At 41.5% G+C, this 23,835-nt stretch overlaps 1 protein-coding gene across 1 annotated transcript in view; it reads right to left on the reverse strand.

Annotated features, from left to right (window-relative positions):
- LOC147123480 (talin-1) overlaps positions 1-23,835 on the reverse strand; it is a 287,370-nt gene that overhangs the window by 174,325 nt on the left and 89,210 nt on the right. The window contains exon 2 of the mRNA XM_085973632.1: positions 7,384-7,454. The gene's annotated coding sequence lies outside the window, so the exon portion shown is untranslated. The remainder of the gene's footprint in view (positions 1-7,383; positions 7,455-23,835) is intronic.

Raw genomic sequence — 23,835 nt, forward strand, 5'->3', positions numbered from 1 at the left:
GAGTATGAGAGTAAGCTTGCAAGGAACATAAAAACTGACTGTAAAAGCTTCTATAGGTATGTGAAGAGAAAAAGATTGGTAAAGTCAAGCATAGGTCCCTTGCAGTCAGAATATGGGGCATTTATAATGGGGAACAAAGACATGGAGACCAATTAAATACATACTTTGGTTCTGTCTTCACAAAGGAGGACACAAATAAACTCCCAGTGATATCGGGGAACATAGGGTCTAATGAGAGGGAGGAACTGAATGAAATCGGTATTTGTAGGGAAATGGTGTTAGAAAAATTGACGGGATTGAAGGCCGATAAATCCCCAGGGCCTGATAATCTACATCCTAGGGTACTTAAGGAAGTGGCCCTAGAAATAGTAGATGCATTGCTGGTCATCTTCCAAAATTCTATAGACTCTGGAACAGTTCCCATGGATTGGAGGGTAGCTAATGTAACCCCATTATTTAAAAAAAGGTGGTAGAGAAAAAACGGGGAATTATAGACTGGTAAGCCTGACATCAGGGAAAATGCTAGAGCCCATTATAAAAGATGTAATAGCAGAGCACTTGGAAAACAGTGACAGGATCGGACAAAGTCAACATGGATTTACAAAAGGTAAATCATGCTTGACTAAGCTACTGGAATTTTTTGAGGATGTAACTGGTAGAATAGATAAGGGAGAACCAGTGGATGTGGTGTATTTGGACTTTCAGAAGGCTTTCGATAAGGTCCTGCATAAGAGACCAGCGTGCAAAGTTAAAGCACATGGGATTGGGGGTAAGGTAGTGACTTGGATAGAAAACTGGTTGGCAGACAGGAAGCAAAGAGTTGGAATAAACGGGTCTTTTTGTGAGTGGAAGGCAGTGACTAGTGGGGTACCGCAGGGATCAGTGCTAGGACCCCAGTTATTCACAATGTATATTAATAATCTAGACAAGGGAACTAGATGTAATATCTCCCAAGTTTGCAGACGACACAAAGCTGGGTGGGCGTGTGTGCTGTGAGGAGGATGCAGAGAAACTCCAGTACGATTTGGACAGGTTGGGCAGATGCATCATAATGTGGATAAATGCGAGGTTATCCACTTTGGTGGCAAAAACAGGAAGGCAGATTATCTGAATGGCAATAGATTGGGAAAAGGGGAAGTGCAACGAGACCTGGGTGTCCTTGTGCACCAGTCACTGAAGGTGCAGGTGCAGCAGGCGGTTAAGAAGGCAAATGGTATGCTGGCCTTCATAGCGAGGGGATTCGAGTACAGGAGCAAGGATGTCTTGCGGCGGTTGTACAGGGCCTTGGTGCAGTTTTGGTCACCTTATTTGAGGAAGGATGTTCTTGCCATGGAGGGAGTGCAGCGAAGATTCACCAGACTGATACCTGGGATGGCAGGAATGACGTATGAGGAGAGATTGGGTCGATTAGGCTTATATTTACTAGAGTTTAGAAGAATGAGAGGGGATCTCATTGAAACTTATAATATTCTAACAGGACTAGACAGACTAGATGCAGGAAGGCTGTTCCCGATGGCGGGGGAGTCCAGAACCAGGGGTCACAGTCTAAGGATAAGGGGTAAGCCATTTAGGACAGAGATGAGGAGGATTTTCTTCACCCAGGGAGTGGTGAGCCTGTGGAATTCTCTACCACAGAAAACAGTTGAGGCCAATTCATTAAATATATTCAAGAAGGAGTTAGATATATTTCTTAAGGCTAAGGGGATCAAGGGACATGGGGAGTAAGCAGGGACAGGGTACTGAATTTGGATGATCAGCCATGATCGCATTGAATGGCGGAGCAGGCTCGAGGGGCCGAATGGCCTACTCCTGCTCCGATCTTCTATGTTTCTATGTAAACAAAATACTGAGTGAATAACATTTATTCAAGAGTTGTCAAAATAACTATGCAATTGAATAGTGAAATATCGCAGTCTTTGTCCTGCATTACTCAGTACTTAAATAGGTTCAATTAGGAAAACGTCAATTGAATACAAGTGCCCCCCTTTCTGTTGCAGAACCGCCTCATCAATTTTCATATTGCTTACCTACAATGGACCTTCCCGAATATCAGCGAAGGTCCATGAGCTGAATGGTGAAGTTGCAGGAATGTAACTTTACAGCAACTGTGCATACGCAAAGCTCATTAGAAATCCATCTTATAGTACAAGTAGGGCGACACTGATATAATATAAATGGTCTAAGAGTAGCCTCACGCCCCAAACCCTGCCTTTTCAAGCAATGGTCACTGAATGAAATTATAATATGCAAGACATTTCTAAGATTCTTCCAAACCAAGATCAATATAAACAATGACTTAAAATGCTTAAATAAACCAAGGATAATTCAGGCTTCCATATTAAATTCAGAGTCAAAAATATGTGCAACTGATTTATAGGAACAAATTAAAATGTCAAAAGTTAGCATGTGCTATTTTCCAAGTCTCATTATGTGCACTTTTACAGTAGCAGTGATCTATGTTTAGTCAAACCACTTCTAGCAGTCATGGTCTGAGTTTCCTGAGATGCTACATGTGGTCCAATTAAGTAACCTATTTATTTCAAAAAGATAAACCTGAGCCACATACTTACACCCGTACATTCAAATACTAGAGACTAAATAATCCAGACAAGGCTGAAACAATGTCAGGTCCCAACAGGAACACAATTTATTTTAAACATGAAAACACAACTTTCCTCATTAAACGTTCCTACTTCAATTTCAACTTTCTGAATAACTAGGTTTCTCTGAAAATTCACCATCAAAAGATATTTATTGAACATGATGTGCACATACACACATTAAAATCCCATGGGTTCAATGTTTAAGTGGATTTGTAAAGCCACATCTGAGCTGGTTAAGTTTTTCAGAAATTAGGCTGAATCTATTATTTCATATGTTGTGTATATTTTATGTAAATCAGACTAACTTGGACAGGTGAGATATATAGCAACAATTTGTGGCACCCCAATTATATCCATCCTACAGATTACATGTTGGGTTAAACAGCAATACTTCAAAATGAGGTACTTGCATAGTAGCAATTACTTTTTGTTATATATAACCAAATTTCCATTTTTGGCATTCTGGCAGAAAGTGAGTTTTTGGTAAGAGAACATCAGCTCTCGCACTTGAGTAGTGTTGGCTCTCCACTCACTAGTTCTGAAGTACCAGCCCTCTTTGAACCTTGAACTCAAATATTTTCGTTGCCAATTAAGATCCTAATCAAATGGAAGGTTGGGATTTTTAAAACTTAGGTTTGCATTGTTAAAGCCTTCACTGAAGTGCAAGGGTGCTTGGAGGATTTAAGTACATGAAGTTACAACTAGCCCTGTACTAGCAGAACATCAGTACAACTCAGCACTTACACAATACCAAGATGTGTTTCACTATTCAATTCATACCTGGAGATGTATTTATTCAAATATGTTCTACAATGCAATATATTGAAATGGGTAAATTGTATGTCTGAATATATGGTTTAGCCATTTCAGTTTGATGACCCTTAAGATTCAATGGTGAAATGTACCAGAACACACTAGTAAAGGTTTTCCAAACCTGCAGAAGAAAGCAAAAAGGGGGAAGTGGAAGAAATAAAAAATTGCAAGTAAAAGCTATTCACAGGTTTAAAAGTATGTGTGTTTGTACTCAGCATTACAATTTCATCACTTGAGTAATCAAAGCCATCTTCGAAGCTAGACTTGATACAGATCAATAGCCATATACTATTCAGATGCAACACTGCAATGTCTAAAGAAAACTAAACAAAATGATCCAAGCACTGCTGTAAAAAAAAACGTTTTTCTGATGTAATCAAGGCACTGCTTATTCAAGTTAAAAACATTATTCACTCCTCCTTAATCATTTCATGGTGAAAGATAGAGGTTTTCAACCACGATGCATAGCTGTTGTAGATCCAATTGGATTACAAACCATTCCTCCACTGACAATCCAAGGTGAGTACAATTTCCATCTTTACTGCACAATTTGATGAAAATGAGAGTTCCTAGATTTTGAGAAAATGCGACGTTAAGCCAGTTTTATAGTTTGGCAGTTCTAGGGACTCAGAATCACAGAAACCCCACAGTGCAGATAGAGGCCATTTCGGCCCATCGAGCCTGCACCGACACATATCCCACCCGATCCCCGTAACCCCTACATATCCCACCCTATCCCCGTAACCCCACGTATTTAATCCCCCTAACACTAAGGGTCAATTTTATCATAGCCAATCAACCTAACCCGCACATCTTTGGACTGTGGGAGGAAACCGGAGCACCCGGAGGAAACCCACGCAAACACGGGGAGAATGTGCAAACTCCACACAGACAGTCGCCCGAGGCCGGATTCGAACCCGGGTCCCTGGCGCTGTGAGGCAACAGTGCTAACCACTATGCCACCGTGCTGCCCTCAACTGTATATAGAGCAATACTTCATCTTGTGACACATGCAGGGATAATTCTGTGCTCCTGCACTCTGAGCACGGGACAGAGAATTTGGGCCTACAATAATGCATCTCTGACACACACACCCCTCCCCGCTGGAGTACCCATAATGACTGAACTGCATCTATACTGGCTGCATATAAAACACAAAATTATGGTGTAATCCTTCTTGCCCATTTTAAACAATTATAAAACCAACTGTTAAGCACCATTCAAAAAAAACACACACAAACACAGTAGGAATTATCCCTCTCCTCTGGCAGGTCTGCCACTGAACCCCATTCCTCGGCTTGACCCACATTCCTCAGCAATCTAGAATCTACGTCAAGGGCAATAAACTCACTAGCATATTTGCCACTGCATGAATCAGCAGGACTGACAAAATTAAAATGGAAGTAATTGTTTGTTTATAAAAAAGGTTAAAAAGTGAGTTTATTGAATTAACTCTAAACTGATCAATAGTTGAATGACAGCGTGCAGCTGTGCTAATTAAGGAAGAAAGTATGCATCCTGTGGTGAGAGAACCTGACAAAATGCAGGGGCTAAGCTACAGAAAACGGCAACAGTTCACAAACCATTTTAAGCACCGCTCAAACACCATTTGAATGAACAGTACAAGCTTTCCATTTAGTACAAGAAACCACCATATATCTAAGCAAGATTTTCTGGTCTTCTTGGAGGCAGGGAAGAATTACATATGCACAATGGACAATATAGTCCTGGCACATTTAGCAATGGACCACATGACATTTTGGTTAACTTTTTTATTCTTCAACAGTATATTACAGCTGGGACATCTCAATATTTAGGAAAAATATCTGCAACAGGATATGGATTGTTGAGGCTAAGTGTGAGAGACTTAACCACAACACAAAACTAAGGACAGACAAGGCAGCGATGGAGGCCACGACGACCCGCTGTAGCACGGCGGCCGGCAGCTCCTCGGCGGGAGGCTCGGAGGTCGAACCGGTAGGAGGGGAGGCGGCCAGCGGACCGAGGGTGAGAAAAGCAGGCCCTGGAAGGTCGGACACCGCGGGAGGCTCGGAGGTCAGACCGGGTGGAAGGAGCCAGGGAGAAGCAGGCCCCGGGACGTCGGTACCACGGCGGCTGAAGATTGTCGGGCAGGAGTGCGGGAAAGGCTGAGCGAGGCGAGAGCGGACCCTATTGTGATGGCGCCGATGAAGATGGCTGCCGTCCTTGCGGGCTCCGTGCGTACCAGGCAGCTCAGTGTCCTTTGCTGCTTGGTGCGCTCGGCTCGTTAAGAAAAAAGCATTTCACTGACTGGATTTCACTTGCTGTATTTGGTTATGTGACAAATAAAATTGAAATTGAAATTGAATTAAATATAACCAAGTAAAGGCAAGAGTCACAATAAAATTGGAACAGCAGACTGAAGCTAGTGTTGCAAATTTACTGTAATTTCGTACGTCACAAGCTTTTGCCACATAAAATGGTGGCCTTGATGCAGTGGGCGCTGTTCCACTTTAGTTGTTTTTCATATTTGGCATACAGCTGAAGAAACAAGATCAGCAATAAAATGAAACGTATCGACACTGAGAACATACATATGCACAGGTATGCAGCATCTCAAAATAGTCAGATATTTTGCCACATGCAAGGAAAGTTATTACTTTATGAATCCTACTATTCACTTTCTTACAGCAAATGATAGACCAAGGTGGCGTTTATGACTTTTGAATTCAATTGAATTCAAAATGACGAGTGCAATTACCACCTCTCCTAAGGTGGGGCCAAAGTAGATGACTTATAATTAAAGCTTTTCTGAAACTTGGTGTATTTTTTTAAAAATTAGTAACTCTTCTATTTAGTCAGTCAATAAATGAACTTCCAACCCTTTCAATGCACTGCCCACATCTGTTACAAATGTTGACATCCCCTAGATATCTCCTTTTTATATTGGTATACAGTATACAATTATGTTAACATAATCAGTTTTGTTAAATATTTTACACACATTGTAACATAACAAATCTTTTACAGCATTGTTACAACATTCTAAAAACATCTACCTAGAGAAGATGTGGTCGCTAAGTGCCCAGTAACGGAAATCAGAGAGTAAACTATCTAATTTTTCTCAATGCCTTATTTATTTCAAGTAAGAATTAACTTTTATTTATACAGCCTCACACTCTCAGGATGTTTTAAAACATGTCACAATAAAATATTTTAAGTGCAGTCACTGTTAGATAGGCAACCTAACAGCAACCTAGGCTCACAGCAAGGTCACTGAAAGAGCAAATGAAATGTATTACTAAATAACCTGTTTTTAGAAAGAAGAATATTGGCCAAGACACACAACTCCCTGATTTTCTTCAAATAGTGCCATGGGATCTTTTACATCTACATGAACCACTGAAAAGTTAAACAAGTAAACATTTTAATGCATCATTAAAAAGACAGCACCTCCAACAATACAGTACTTCCTCGCTCCATAAACTATTTATACTCAGCAGCTTCACACTTTTAACTTCATGTAGTCAAGTAATGAGATACAGCTTTAAACCAGTTTGTTTTTCAACATTTTTCATTTTCAGAGTAGGGGAGATTCTGTTATTGAAAATGTCTGATACCTTGTGGATAAAATGAATCAAACCTGAAGTCCAGTTTCTCCTCTACAAAAATGAATAACCTTTTAAAAGACTATGGGGCTAGAAAGCAATCTTCGTAAACAGGATTCAAATATGTCTATGCGTCTCAGAAGGGGGATAAAAAACACATTCACACATAGATAGATGAACTGATAGAAAGAAAGGGATAGAATACCGCAACTTTAAGACCAATGGAAGGGAGACATTTTGAAAATAAAGGTTTGGTGGGTCAATGCAGCATTAAGGAATGAAGGCCAAAACCAAGGCAAAGCACACCATTTACATTTTTCAGGATACTAGAGCTTTGACTGCAGCACTTGAAAATACTATGCTGCACTGTGCAGTCTTACCTGTTAGAAACAGATAGGGAAGTGAGCTTCTGGTCTTCGGATCAAGAACAGAGGCCTCTTCAGCTTTAACTCTGAGCAAAGAAACAAAAAGATCATTAAGTGAAAAACTTATGAACTTTCAATTGGTTCCTCTTCAAAATATGGGCAGTGTACTTGCTACTGGTTTCAATATTCCATTAAGCACAAATAAATTTAAGGAAAAGTGAAGTGCAATGTTTATAGTGTCGTAATTTGAAACGCCAATGCACAATGCCACAAGAGCAGTTTCTATGAAAATTACCAATTAAGGTGCCATAACACAAAGTTGAACAAATGGTACCAATGTCTTCAAAGTGCTGAACTGCTTTTCCTTTACATATGCGCCATCAAGATAATGATGTCTGTATTGCTTTTTCTTTTTAATGTTGTGTTCAGAAACTAACAGCAAATGCCTTCACTATATTAAAAACAGCATATCTTTAGTTAATACATCATGTTACACTATTTGATGTCATCAGCAAAAGTCTGAAATAGAATAGCATCAAAATGACAAGGAAAAAAACATTATATATGCTTGTTAATGGCAACTCATCTGTTCTCACCTTCTTCTCAATATTAACCCTGCACCACTACTCATTGTGCCTTTCAGAGACCCAAGAAGGAAAGTGCAGTCAAGTTGATGCGCATTAAAAGATTGAATCCAACACAAGTGCGTTGGGTTTTCTTCAAATTTAATATCACTAATCCAGACAAGGGAGAAATAATGGCCAGAGTTGGGCCTATTCCTGTAACTCTCCAGCGTATCTGCTGAACGAATGGGGTGTCAACAAGTCCACAGATGCCACTGCTAAAACTCTGTTTGAATGGTATAGGAAGCCATCCATCTCTGGACAGTTATCTACCTCAGTCAGGCCCAAGACAAAAGAAACTCAGCTCTTGCTGGAATCTCAAGGTAGTTTAGAAACATAGAAGATAGGAGCAGGATTAGGCCATTCGGCCCCTTGAGCCTGCTCCGCCATTTAATGAGATCATGGCTGATCATCCAAATGCAGTACCATGTCCCTGCTTTCTCCCCATATCCCTTGATCCCTTTAGCCTTAAGAAATATATCTAACTCTTTCTTGAATATATTTAATGAATTGGCCTCAACTGCCTTCTGTGGTAGAGAATTCCACAGGTTCACCACTCTCTGGGTGAAGAAATTCCTCCTCATCTCTGTCCTAAATGGCTTACTCCTTATCTTTAGACTGTGACCCCTGGTTCGGAACTCACCCGCCATCAGGAACATCCTTCCTGCATCTAGTCTGTCTAGTCCTGTTAGAATATTATAAGTTTCAATGAGATCCCCTCTCATTCTTCTAAACTCCAGCGAGTATAAGCCCAATCGACCCAATCTCTCCTCATACGTCATTCCTGCCATCCCAGGTATCAGTCTGGCAAATCTTCGCTGCACTCCCTCCATGGCAAGAACATCCTTCCTCAGATAAGGTGACCAAAACTGCACACAATACTCAAGGTGTGGTCTCACCAAGGCCCTGGACAACTACAGCAAGACATCCTTGTTTCTCTACTCGAATCCTTTCGCTACGAAGGCCAACATACCATTTGCCTTCTTAACCGCCTGCTGCACCTGCATGCTTACCTTCAGCGACTGGTGCACAAGGACACCCAGGTCTCATTGCACTTCCCCTTCTCCCAATCTATTGCCATTCAGATAATAATTTGCCTTCCTGTTTTTGCCACCAAAGTGGATAACCTCGCATTTATCCACATTATACTGCATCTGCCCAATCAACCAACCTGTTCAAATCATACTGGAGTTTCTCGGCATCCTCCTCACAGCACACAGGCCCACCCAGCTTTGTGTCATCTGCAAACTTGGAAATATTACATCTATATGTTGTGAATAGCTGGGGTCCTAGCACCAATCCCTGCGATACCCCACTAGTCACTGCCTGCCACTCGGAAAAAGACCCGTTTATTCCAACTCTTTGCTTCCTGTCTGCCAAGCAGTTCTCTATCCAAGTCAGTACCTTGCCCCCCAACCCCATGTGCTTTAACTTTACACACTAGTCTCTTATGCGGGACCTTATCGAAAGCCTTCTGAAAGTCCAAATACACCACATCCACTGGTTCTCCCTTATCTATTCTACCAGTTACATCCTCAAAAAATTCCAGTAGATTAGTCAAGCACGATTTACCTTTTGTAAATCCATGTCGACTTTGTCCGATCCTGTCACTGGTTTCCAAGTGCTCTGCTATTACATCTTTTATAATGGACTCTAGCATTTTCCCCACTACCGATGTCAGGCTTACCGGTCTATAATTCCCTGTTTTCTCTCTACCACCTATTTTGAATAGTGGGGTAACATTAGCTACCCTCCAATCCATGGGAACTGTTCCAGAGACTTTAGAATTTTGGAAGATGGCCAGCACTGCTTCTACTATTTCTAGGGCCACTTCCTTAAGTACCCTAGGATGTAGATTATCAGGCCAACACTCTTGTCATCCACTTTTCTTAAAACTTTACTGAAAGGGACAAGAACCAGGAACAGCAAGTACTTAGCCTAAGAGGGGTCCTGGATAATTCAAAAGAACTTGGGGGAAAAAAGTTAACAATTTACAGAATTGCTCATCAGCTAAATGGATGCACTCGGGTAACTGGCATACATCCATTTATCACTGCCTGCAGTGTGACTAGTCTGCTTGCAGAACGCAAGCGTTTTTTCCCCTCTCTCACACTTCCGCCTTCCCACCCGAGTTAATGCTGAGCAGTTGCCGAGAACACAATCTTCTCAAATCTTTAAAAGAAAATGGCAAGACTAATCACACCCAGTATTGTTACTAATATTTCAGTGAAGTGTTTTGTATCAAATTTACTTCATTGCAAAAAAAAGTCAGCAGTACAATTTGGTATTTGTCCTTTCAAATTTAGGTTGCCTATCTTCAGAAATATCTCAAGAAACTTTACATAGAAACATGCAATACAAATGATTTATTTTGAAGTGCATTGATTATGTACACAAACTTTGCATTATTTTGTACACTAGGTCCCACAAACATCAATGAAATTATGAGCTTTTGGTGAAACTGGTTGAGGACACCTGGAGAACTCAGTATTCAATAACACTATTGGATCTTGACTGCCAACTGGACTTCAAACTGGCAGACAGGACCTTGGTTTAACATTTAACATTTGGAGTAATCATCTACTACTACTTGAACTCCACCAATTAAAGAAGGATCCATTAAAAAATATATATTCATAGTTTCCTCGGACATTTTATATGCGATCATTTCCACAATGTATTTTACTACATAATAAATTACATCGTTTTACATTCTACTTTCTGGATCAAACGAGTGAGATTCATAGTCTTTGAACTTCAATTGCATCTATGCAAGTCAGTTTTGGAGATTAAATGAGGATGTTGTAATAAAATTTATACTGACATCATAGGTCATCAAAAATTCCCAGGAAAATAAAAGGAACAAAACAAAAACAAACATTCAGCTGATCAAAGGGTAGTGTAGTGGTGGTGATACTAGACTAGTAATCCAGAGAACACAAGTTCAAACCCCACCATGGCAGTTTGAGAATTTGAATTCAGTTTTTTTTTAAATCTGGAAGCAAAAACCTAGCGTCAGTAAAAGTGACCATGAAGCTGTCGGATTGTCATAAAATGCCAACTGGTTCATTAATGTCCTTTAGGAAAGGAAACCTGCCATCCTTACCCAGTCTGGCCTATATGTGTTATCAGTCCCACACCAACGTGGCTGACTCTTAAACTGCTCTCTGATGTGGCGCAGCAAGCCCATCAGTTCTATCAAAACTGCATGAGGTTCAAGAAGGTCCACTACCACCTTCTCAATCATTAAAAAGCTTAGCAAACCAGGAACAGCAAGTACATAATCTTTTGCTTTTCTTCAAGAAATTATTAAAAGATTGGTAGATTTTTATAAAATGCAATCTTAACTTGGTCCTAGCCACTTCAAAGATTTGTGTATGTGAACCCCCCAGGCCCCCCTGTTCCTGCACTCCCTTTAAAATTGTATCATTTGATTTATATTGCCTCTCCCTCACTCTTCCTCCCAAAAGACATCACTTCACACTTCCTGCATTAAATTTCATCTGCCATTTTTGTTTGCTCATTTCATAGAATCATACAACACAGAAGGAGATCATTCAGCCCATCGAGCCTGTGCCGGTTCCTTCAAAGAGCAATTCAGTTAGTCTCACTCTCCTGTTCATTCCCCCTATCCCTGCAATTTTTTCTCCAAGTATTTATCTAATTCCCTTTTGAAGACTACTATTTAATCTGTATCCACCACCCTATCAAGCAGTGCATTTTCCTACATAACAGTGACTAAACTTCAAAAGTACTTCATTGGCTGTAAAGTGCTTTGGGACATCCGGTGGTCATGAAAGGCACTATATAAATGCAGGTCTTTCTTTATTCCAAATCCTGACTAGTCTGTCTGGCGTTTTGTTTGCTGAAATCAGACGACTGTTGTTAGCATAATTTTTCACCGTAATATTTATAGTATTCAATCTACAAGACATCGGCACAAACTGAGTCCATTTGTTTAACAAAACATATTCAAAGAATCACACTGCACAGAAGGCAGCCAATTAGCCCATCCTGCCTGTGCTGGCTCTTTGAAAGAGCTATCCAATTAGTCCCACTCCCCTGCTCTTTCCCCATAGCCCTGCACATTTTTCCTTTAAGTATTTATCCAATTAGAAACATAGAACAATAGGAGGAGTAGGCCATTCGGCCTTCGAGCCTGCTCCACCATTCAATATCATGGCTGACCCTCTTTCTCAATACCATATTCCCGCTCTCTTCCCCCAACAGAAACATAGAAAAAATTCCCTTTTGAAAGCTTCGATTAGAACTTCTTCCATCTCCCTTTCAGGTTGTACATTCCAGATCACAACAACTCGCAGTGTAAAAAAAAAATCTCTTCATTGGCTTTTCTGTCAATTATCATAAATATATTAAATTATTGTAACTATATTATATTATAACTGCTTAATTCATAAGCACACAAGTGTAATTCTCAATATTTTGGTGCCATTAATTCTGTTGGGTATCGCTTTCTAAAAAAAAAAAAATCGTGAAAATACAGATTTACTTTCAATGCAAAAAACAATTCAATTAAGTTGTAGTATTTAATATACATTTCATGAAAGCACAAACACGTCTATCGTGTACAAATGTAGTATTAAAACAAAACTGCTTCATGACTGGCTTTCGGGGGTGGGGCAAATACAGGAGTTTCTAAACCAGTAATTTTTGAATTGTAGTTCAAAGAGGCACTCAAGTCTGCTACTATATCCTGCAATTAACATTCTGCTGAAATAAAAACTCTGCACAATTATCTTATCTTGTTTACATTTTTTAAATAGTTATTTGCTGAAACAGATTAGCTCGCTTCTCTCCTCCGACTTTTTCCTGAGGCAATGCTAGCTTCAGTGTCATTTAAGACCTAAAAATATCCCAGTTGCACATGCACTCATGCTACATTACAAAAAGATCAGCTGGTCCTTGATCATGACTGCCTGACAACGTTGGGGTGAGCTAACTGTGTGCCAGACTAGCAATGTAACTTGGAATGTTTGAAAGAACATTCTGTGCCTTTTTTTTTGAGAGATATTAATCTGGTGTTTCCGCATATGATTAAGCCCATAAACATACACGTAACCAATGGATTTCTGTTCCTTAAAAGGCTGTTCAAACTACTTTTTAAAACTCCAATAGGGACAGGGTTTGGAGTACTGGTTATTCTCACAGCATTTCAATTGCTCTCCAACCACGCAGTCATTTATACAGTGCCTTTCACAACCTCAGGACGTCCCAAGGCGCTTTACAGCTAATTAAGTACTTTTGAAGTGCAGTCACTGTTATAATGCAGAAAAATCACGTAGTTATCCATAAGAGAACGCAATAAAAGTAAACGATCCTACTCCATTCTCCATCTCATTCATTACAATTCTTATTTTAAAATTCAGTAGTTTGGCTGAGGCAGCAAAGTGTTGCAAGGTTATATTATAAACTTACTGCAGAATGGTAAAACAGAACCAAGGAGAATCCCAAGCTTTTTCTGTAGACTTCACGTACTGTACAGGAAGGAGTTTTAAAGACACTGAGACACCGTAAATACTGAACTGCACAGCAATAATTTTGTTATGCATCACTTAAAAATGTACACTCCCTGCTGGATGCTAGGCAGCCGCTTTTCCCCATTACACATTCCAGAGTGTAGTTTGTATGTTGCTTACTCCCTGAATGAGCAGTATGCTTGGAATGCCTCCATAGGAACTGATTCCCTGAACGATGATTAGCTTGACCACTAACAATGTAGTCACTTCCTGCTTTTACCAGCATGCCTTAAAAGGGAATCATTCGCCAGCAAAAAAAAGTATCTGATACAACTGAACTGTGTTTTTAAAAAAAGCACTCTGACATATAAAGTACTCCCTCCCCCTCTTCCTCCCCTGCCAGTGTTGACGTTTACAATTTGGACCTTGTGTTGAGCAGAACAAAGATGGTTTCATCTACACATTCACCAGTTCAGAACTTTTACTAATTAATTTGGAAGCATTGGGATGCTTGATTTTCAAGTGGGTGAATGGTTGCCTCGGAATTATCACAGCTGTTTTCAGTTCAATGGGACGCTTCAACATGAGCAACATGCAGAACTAAAACTCAGCTGAAATATGTTGGATGCCAGAGTTCAGACACATGTGGCACAATCTGCTACATACTGCACACACTTTTGAAATGTAGATTTCATGTCATTTTCTTTAAAAGTAATTTTAGTAGCGGACACCATTATAATGTGATGCAACAGCGTGCTCTATTAATTGCCTTGCAAAATAATTCAGTAACATTAATCTGTAATTGCTGCTGTGATTTACAATTACATCAGGTTGCTACTTTTTGCTGTAATTGCGTTATAAAAATATTGATGGAAACAAAGGCTGTTTGACTAGGCAGGGCGATTGGAGGGGAGAGGTCATGTGATGAAACCTCCAGCAATGTCCCCGTTCCCCTGTTGTGCTCCACGTTCCAGCTCAAAATAGGACCCTAAATATAACACCTGGGCTCCCAATCCCAAATTACCAGTGAGCTACCACATAGGAGTACAGGAGTAGGTGTTTCAGCTCCTTAAGCCTGTTCGCCGTTCAATTAGATCATAGCTTAGCTGCATCTCAACTCCATCCACCCACCTTGGTTCTGTAACCTTTAATACCCTTGCCTAACAGAACCCATCAATCTCAGTTTTGAAATTTTCAAATGGTTAATGCATTTTCAGGTTTGAAGGGGGGAGGGAAGGAATTGCATTTATACAGTGCCTTTCACAACCTCAGGATGTCTCAAAACGCTTTACAGCCAATTACAGGAAACTTTTTTTTATCCGGCACGGACAGGACCGATGTGGTGCCGGTTCATTAAAAATTCCGGATAACCGAACGCTATAGTAAAAGATAGGGAGAGCTGACAGCTCCGTATAAAGCAACAAACCCTGTTGCTTAGCAACTGTAGAACAATGGCCTCAAGTTTCAAGCGTCTCTGTAGCTTAGCAACAGCTGCAGCCACACCCTTGCACAGCACAGGTGGAAGTAGGCAAAAAAATATGAAGTAAAACCTACTCCTGAATTTTGCCGGTTAACCGAGATTTCCGGTTATTTAGGTGCCGGTAAATCGAAAGTTCCCTGCAAGTACTTTTTGAAGTGTAATCAGTATTGCAATGTAGGGAAACATGGCAGGCAATTTACACAGCATGGTCCCACAAACAGCAGTGAGGCATGATCAGACAATTTGTTTTAGTGATGGTGCTTGAGGGATAAATATAGCATTATGTAGACTTTAAAGCCGAGAAACAGGCCATTCTGCCCAACTGGTCTAGGCCAGTGCTGTTGCTCCACACAACCCCACTCCCACCTTACACCATCAACATATCCTATTCCTTTCTCCCTCATGTCCATCAGCAAATAAGGTGAAAGCAGGGAATAATGGTAAAAAGTTAAAATTAAAGGCTTTTTATCTGAATGCATGAAGCATCCATAACAAGATAGATGAATAAGTGGCACAAATAGAGATAAATGGCTTTGATCGAATAGCCGTCACAGAGACGTGATTACAAGTTGATCAAAGTTGGGAACTAAATATTCCAGGGTACTTGACAATTAGAAAAGACAGGCAGAATGGAAAAGGAGGGGGTAGCCCTGGTAATAAAGGTTGACATAAAGGACAGTAGTGAGAAAGGATCTTGGCTCGGGTGATCAGGAAGTAGAATCAGTATGGGTGGAGATAAGAAATAATATGGGGCAGAAAACACTGGTGGGAGTAGCATATAAGCCCCCAAGCAGTAGCTATGTCATTGGACAGAGTATTAATCAACAAACAGAAGCTTCTAACAAAGTAAATACAGGAAACTTTGGTTTATCAGGAGGTTGTATGTCCGGAATACTCGATCTAACGGCAAAAATCAGGAGCTGTTTTCTGTAAGTTTTTTTTAGATCTCGTTCTTTTTTTTCCCCCCCCAGTCAGCCACTGCAAGGTCTGTAGCTATAGCAACAGCTTCAGCTAGAGACGCTTGCAGCTGCCTCTTTAGAAGCTGTTGCTAAGCAACAGTGTTTGTTGTCAGATACGGAGATGAAAACCTCCGTATGCTTCAACATTAACTTTGTATGTCCGGCAGTTTTGATAGATCGGCAACACGCCGGTCCCATCGGTGCTGGATATCACAAAGTTTCTTGTACAATAATCATGGGGGACTTTAATCTTATAGGCTGGGCAAATCAAATTGGCAATGGTAGTCTGGAAGACGAGTTCATGGAATGCATTCGAGACAGTTTCCTAGAACAATACGCCATGGAACCAACCAGGGAGCAGGCTATTTTAGATCTTATATTGTATTGTGTAATGAGACAGGGTTACTTAGTAATCTCACAGTAAACGATTCTCTGGCAAAGAGTGATCATAATATGATAAAATTTCACATTGAGTTTGTGTGTGAAATACATCAGGCAGAATCGAGAGTCTTAAACTTAAATAAAGCCAATTACACAAGTATGAGGTGCGCATTAGCCAAGGTAGATTGGAAAATTAGGTTAAAAGATGACGGTAGATAAGCAGTGGCAAACATTTAAAGAAATATTCCAAAATTCTCAACAAATATACATTCCACTGAGAAATAAAAACTCCAGGAAAAGGGATCCATCCGTGGCAAACTAAAAAAGTTAAGGATAGTATTAGATTAAAAGAGGCTGATAATGTTGTGAAGAATAGTAGCAAGTCTGAGGATTGGGAGAGCTTTAGAAACCAGCAAAGGATGACCAAAAAATTGATTAAAAACAAGGGAGAAAATAGAATGAGAGTAAACTAACAAGAAATATAAAAACAGATAAGATCTTCTACAAGTATGAAAAAAGGGAGTAGCAAAAGTAAGCATTGGTCCCTTAGAGGCTGAGACAGGTGAAATTATAAATGGGGAATAAGGAAATGGTAGAGACTTTAAACAAATATTTTGTATCTGTTTTCACAGTAGAAGACACAATAAGCATATCAAAAATAGTGGGGAACCAAGGGGCTAATAAGAGTGAGGAACTTAAAGTAATTATTAGTAGAGAAAAAGTAGTTGAGAAACTAATGGGACCAAAAGCCGACAAATCCGCTGGACCTGATGGCCTACATCCTAGGGTTCTAAAAGAGGTGGCTGCAGAGATTGTGGATGCGTTGGTTGTGATCTTCCAAAATTCTAGATTCTAGAACAGTCCTAGCTGATTGGAAGGTAGCAAATGTAACCCTGCTATTCAAGAAAGGAGGGAGAGAGAAAACAGGGGAGAGAAAACAGGGAACTACAAGCCAGTTAGCCTGACATCAATCGTCAGAAAACTGCTGGAATCCATGATTAAGGTAAGTGGTAACAGGGCACTTAGAAAAATCATAATATTAGACAGAGACAACATGGTTTTATGCAAGGGAAACTGTGTTAAAAAAATGTGTGTGTTTTTTGAGGATGTAACTAGCAAGGTAGATAAAGCAGAACCAGTGGATGTTGTATATTTGGATTTTCAAAAGGCATTCAATAAGGTGCCACAAAAAAGGTTGCTACGCAAGATGAGGGCTCATGGGGTTGGGGGTAATATATTAGCATGGACGGAGGATTGGTTAATGGACAGAAAACAGAGAGCAGGGATAAACGGGTCATTTTCCAGTTGGCAGGCTGTAACTAGTGGGGTGCCGCAAGGATCAGTGCTTGGGCCTCAACTATTTACAATCTATATTAATGACTTAGGTGAAGGGACCGAGTGCAATGTATCCAAGTTTGCTGACGATACAAAGCTAGGTGGGAAAGTAAGCTGTGAGGAGGACACAAAGAGCCTGCAAAGGGATTTAGACAGGTTAAGTGAGTGGGCAATAAGGTGGCAGATGGAGTATAATGTGGGGAAATGTGAGGTTATTCACTTTGGTTGGAAGAATAGAAAAACCGCATATTTTTTAAATGGTGAGAAACTGTTAAATGTTGGTGTTCAGAGAGAGTTAGGTGTCCTCGTACAGGAAACACAGAAAGTTAGCATGCAGGTACAGCAAGTAATTTGGAAGGCAGATGGAATATTGGCCTTTATTGAAAGGGAGTTGGAGTACAAGAGTAAGGAAGTCTTACGACAATTTTACAGGGCTTTGGTGAGACCACACCTGGAGTACTGTGCACTCCTTATCGGGGTGGACATGCATGCCTTAGAGGCGGTGCAACAAAGGTTCACTAGGTTGATCCCTGGGATGAGAGGGTTGTCCTGTGAGGAGAGATTGAGCCTATCATTGGCAGTTGAGGCCAATTCATTAAATATATTCAAGAAGGAGTTAGATATATTTCTTAAGGCTAAAGGGATCAAGGGATATGGGGAGAAGGCAGGGACAGGGTACTGAATTTGGATGATCAACCATGATCTCATTGAATGGCGGAGCAGGCTCGAGGGGTCGAATGGCCTACTCCTGCTCCTATCTTCTATGTTTCTATACTTTCTGGAGTTTAGAAGAATGAGAGCTGATCTCATTGAAACAGAAGATTCTGAGGGGGATTGAAAGGGTAGCTGCTGAGAGGTTGTTTCCCCTGGCTGGAGAGTCTAGAACTAGGGGGCATAGTCTCAGGATAAGTGGTCAGCCATTTAAGAGCGAGATGATGAAGGAATTTCTTCACTCAGAGGGATGTGAATCTTTGGAATTCTCTATCCCAAAGGGCTGTGGATGCTGATTCGTTGAGTATATTCAAGGCTGAGTGAGATAGATTTTTGGACTCTAGGGGAATCAAGGGATATGGGGAATGGGCGGGAAAGTGGAGTTGACGTCAAAGATCTGCCATGATCTTATTGAAAGGCGGAGCAGGCTTGAAGGGCTGTATGGCCTACCCCTGCTCCTAATTCTTGTTATAGAATCATAGAATGGTTACAGCACGGAAGTAGGCCTTTCGGCCCATCGACCCTGTGCCGGTTCTCTGCAAGAGCACTTCAGCTAGTCCCACTCCCCTGCCCTTTCCCCTGCAAATTTTTCTCCTTCAGGTACTTATCCAACTTGCTTTTGAAAGCCACGATTGAGTTTGCCTCCACCACCCTTTCAGGCAGTGCATTCCAGATCCTAACCACTCGCCAAGTAAAAAAGTGTTTCCTCATGTCGCCTTTGGTTCTTCTACCAATCACCTTAAATCTGTGTCCTCTGGTTCTCGACCCTTCCGCCAATGGGAACAGTTTCTCTCTGTCTGCTCTGTCCAGACCCCTCATGATTTTGAACAACTCCATCAAATCTCTCCTCAAACTTCTCTGCTCCAAGGAGAACAACTCCAGCTTCTCCAGTCTAGCCACGTAACTGAAGTCCCTCATCCCTGGAATCATTCTCGTAAATCTTTTCTGCACCGTCTAAGGCCTTCACATCCTTTCTAAAGTGCAGAGCCCAGAATAGAACAACACTTCAGTTGAGGCCAAACCAGTGTTTTATCATTTCCACACTTTTGTAATCTATACCTCTATTCATAAAGCACAGGATCCCGCAAGCTTTTTTAACTGCTTTCTCAACCTGCCCTGCCACCTTCAACGATTTGTGCACATATACCCCCAAGGTCTCTGTTTGTGCACCCCCTTTAGGATTGTAACCTTTAGTTTATATTTCCTCTCCATTTTTTCTACCAAAATGCATCACTTCACAATTTTCTGTGTTAAATTTCATCTGCCACATGTCCGCCCAGTTCACCAGCCTATCTATGTCCTCTTGAAGTCTATCACTATACTTCCAAGTTTTGTGTCATCTGCAAATTTTGAAATTGTGCCCTGTACACACACATCCAAGTCATTAATATACATCAAGAAAAGCAGTGGTCCTAGAACCGACCCCTGGGGAACATCACTGTATACCTTCCTCCAGTTTGAAAAACAACCGTTCACCATTACTCTGTTTCCTGTTTCGTATCTATGCTGCCACTGTCCCTTTTATTCCATGGGCTTCAACTTTGCTGGCAAGCCTATTACATGGTACTTTGTTGAACAACTTTTCAAAATCCATGTACTCCACGTCAACCGCATTGCCCTCATCAACCCTCTCTGTTACCTCATCAAAAAGCCTTGATCAAGTTAGTTAAAACACGATTTGCCTTTAACGTGCTGGCTTTCCTTAATTGATCCACACTTGTCCAAGCGACTGTTAATTTTGTCCCTGATTATTGTTTCTAAAAGCTTCCCCAGCTGCTGGGTTTATCTTTTTTGCAATTCTCCAGTACTTTGGCACCACCCCCATTTCTAAGGAGGATTGGAAGATTATGGCCAGTACCTCCGCAATTCCTTCCTTCACTTCCCTCAGCATTCTAGGATGCATCACATCTGGTCCTGATGACTTATCTACTTTAAGTACAGCCAGCCTTTCTAATACCTCCTATCATCAATTTTTATCCCATCCAGGATCTCCTCTACCTACTCCTTCACAACGTCTATGGTAGCATTTTCTTTCTTGAAGACAGATGCAAGGTACTTATTTAGTACCTCAGCCATAACCTCTGCTTCCATGTGTAGGTCTCCTTTTTGGTCCCTGATTGGCCCCACCCCTCCTCTTACTACCCATTTACTATTTATATGCCTAAAGACCACTTTTCAATTACCTTTTATGTTAGCTGCCATTCTATTCTCATACCCTCTCTTTGCCCCTCTATTTTCTTTTTCACCTCTCCACTGACCTCTGTATATAGCCTGATTCTCAGGTGTATTCTCAACCGGACATATGCCATACACACTCTTTCTGCTTCATCTACTCTTTAGGCATCCAGGGAGCTCTGACTTTAGTTGCCCTGCTTTCTCCCTAGTGGGAATGTACCCCAACTGTACCCGAACTATTTCCTCTTTAAAGGCAGCCCATTGTTCGATTACAGTTTTGCCTGCCAATCTTTGATTCCAATTTACCCGAGCCAGATCCGTTCTCATCCCACTGAAATTGGCCTTCCTCCAATTAAGTATTTTTACTCTAGATTGCTCCCTGTCCTTTTCCATAGCTAATCTAAACCTTATGATATTATGATCACTGTTCCCTAAATGTTCACCTACTGACACTTGCTCCACTTGACCCACCTCATTCCCCAGAGACAGATCCGGCAATGCCTCCTTCCTCGTTGGGCCGGAAACATACTGATCAAAAAAGTTCTCCTGAACACATTTCAGAAATTCTTTCCCCCTCTCTGCCTTTTACAGTATTACTATCCCAGTCTATATTAGGATAGTTGAAGTCCCCCCATTATCACTACTCTATAGCTCTTGCATCTCTAATTTCTCTGCAAATTTGCTCCACCATATTTTTCCCCACTACTGTAGTTGGTGGCCTATAGAATACACCTAGAAATGTAATGGCACCTCTATTATTTCTTAACTCTAGCCATATAGATTCTGTCCTTGACCCCTCCAGGACATTCTCTCTCTCCAGCACTAACATTCTCCTTAACCAATACTGCCACACCACCTCCTATCTTTCTTTCCTGATATCCAAGAATATTTAGTACCCAATCCTGCCCTTTTTGAGCCAGTCTCAGTTATTGCCACAACATCATATTCCCATGTGGCTATTTGCGCCTGCAGTTCATCAACCTTGTTTACTATGCTTTGTATTCACATACATGCACTGTAAACCCATCTTAGGCCATCCTGTGTTCTTAGTCTGACCCCACCCAATACACATTATTTCTTACTTTAGTTCTATCCGTCTCTCCCAATCCTTTGTTTCTCCTTTCTAATGCTACATCCTGGTGCCCATCCCCCTGCCAACTTAGTTTAAACCCTCCCCGTGAGGATATCGGTACCGACTCTGTTGAGGTGCAACCCGTCCGGCTGATACAGGTCCCACCTCCTCCAGAACCAGTCCCAATGCCCCAGGAATCTGAAGCCCTCCATCCTGCACCATCGCTCCAGCCACACATTCATCTGCTCCATCCTCCTATTCTATACTCACTCGCACGGGAGTAATGCAGAGATTACTACCTTTGAGGTCCTGCTTTTTAATCTCTTTCCCAGCTCCCTGAAATCTGCCTGCAGGACCTCATCCCGCTTTCTACCTATGTCATTAGTACCGATATGGACCACGACCTCTGGCTGTTCACCCTCCCCCCTCAGTGTTCTGCAACCACTCGGTGACATGTTCTTATGTTCTTGCATCTAAATTCCCCTTAAATGCATCTATGCTATTTGTCTCAACTACTCCATGTGGTGGCAAGTTCCCAATTCTAGCCACTCTGTGTAAAGAGGTTTCTCCTGAACTCCCTATTGGATTGATTAGTGACTCTCTTATATTTATGGCCTCGACCGCAAGTGGAAACATCATCTCTACGTCTACCTGTCATAATTTTAAAGATCTCTATCAGGTCATCTCTCGGCCTTCTCTTTTCTAGAGACAAGAGCTCCAATTGGTTCAGTCTTTCCTGATAGTTAGAATCTCTCAGTTCTGGTATCATCCTTGTAAATCTTTTTTGCACCTTCTCCTGTGCTTCTATATCCTTTTTGTCATCTGGAGACCAGAACTCCGCACAGTACTCAAAGTATGGTCTTCTATACAAGTTTAACACTGGCTAGGACACCTGGCGAATAGCCCTGCTCTTCTTCGAATAGTGCCATAGGATCTTTTATGTCCACCAGAGAAGGTAAACTGGGCCTTTGTTTAACGTCTCATCTGAAAGAAGGCACTGCCAACAGTGCAGCACTCCTTCATTACTTCAGATATGGCAGCCTGGATCATGTGCTCAAGTCTTGGGAGTGGGGCTTGAACCCAGACCTTCTGACTCAGAGGCGAGAGCTAAGGCGGAGTGTGAGCATTTTTCTTAATTTTATAAACACAGGAATACTTTCTCTGGAATTGGAGGCTTAACCTTTACTATTCAGCCATCTCATGCATACAAGTCCATTCATGACACAAAGGGTATTAAAACAAGAGAATTGATTAAGGGCAAGGCAATGAATGAAGAACAAGTTCAACACAATATTTTGCAGATCAGGATACCTCATTAGGAAAAGCTTTATTCACTTGGCCCATCAAAACATTTGCTCAAACTGGTCACTAATTGTAGCTAATTCAAAATTTCAACATCATACCTAGCACAAAGGAAGTTGGCTGTGGTTGTTGGAGGTCATTCATCTCAATCACATGACATCACTGCAGGAGTTCCTCAGGGCAGTGTCCTAGGCCCAACCATCTTCAGCTGTTTCATCAATGACCTTCCCTCCATCATAAGGTCAGAAGTGGGGATGTTCGCTGATGATTGCACACTGTTCAGCACCATTCGAAACTCGTCAGATACTGACGCATCCGTGTCCATATGCAGCAAGACCTGGACAACATTCAGACTTGGGCTGACAAGTGGCAAGTAACATTCGCACCACACAAGTGCCAGGCAATGACCATCTCCAACAAGCGAGACTCTAACCATCTCCCCATGACATTCAATGGCATTACCATCGCTGAATCCCCCACTAACAACACCCTGGGGGTTACCATTGATCAGAAACTGAACTGGACCAGCCATATAAATACTGTGGCTACAAGAGCAGGCCAGAGGCTGGGAATTCTGCGGCGAGTGTCTCACCTCCTGACTCCCCAAAGCCTTTCCACCATCTACAAGGCACAAGTCAGGAGTGTGATGGAATACTCTCCACTTGCCTGGATGAGTGCAGCTCCAACAACACAAGAAGCTCGACACCATTCAGGATAAAGCAGCCCGCTTGATTGGCACTCCATCCACCACCTTCAACATTCACTCCCTCCACCACCGGCACACTGTGGCTGCAGTGTGTACCATCTACAAGATGCACTGCAGCAACTCGCCAAAGCTCCTTCAACAGCACTTTCCAAACCCACGACCTCTACCACTTAGAAGGACACGGGCAGCAGACGCATGGGAACATCACCACCTACAAGTTCCCCTCCAAGCCACACACCATCCTGA

Source organism: Somniosus microcephalus, chromosome 2 (assembly GCF_052327205.1).
Source record: "Somniosus microcephalus isolate GS21.2 chromosome 2, FLI_Smic_1.0, whole genome shotgun sequence".
NCBI classification, from domain to species: Eukaryota; Metazoa; Chordata; class Chondrichthyes; order Squaliformes; family Somniosidae; genus Somniosus; species Somniosus microcephalus.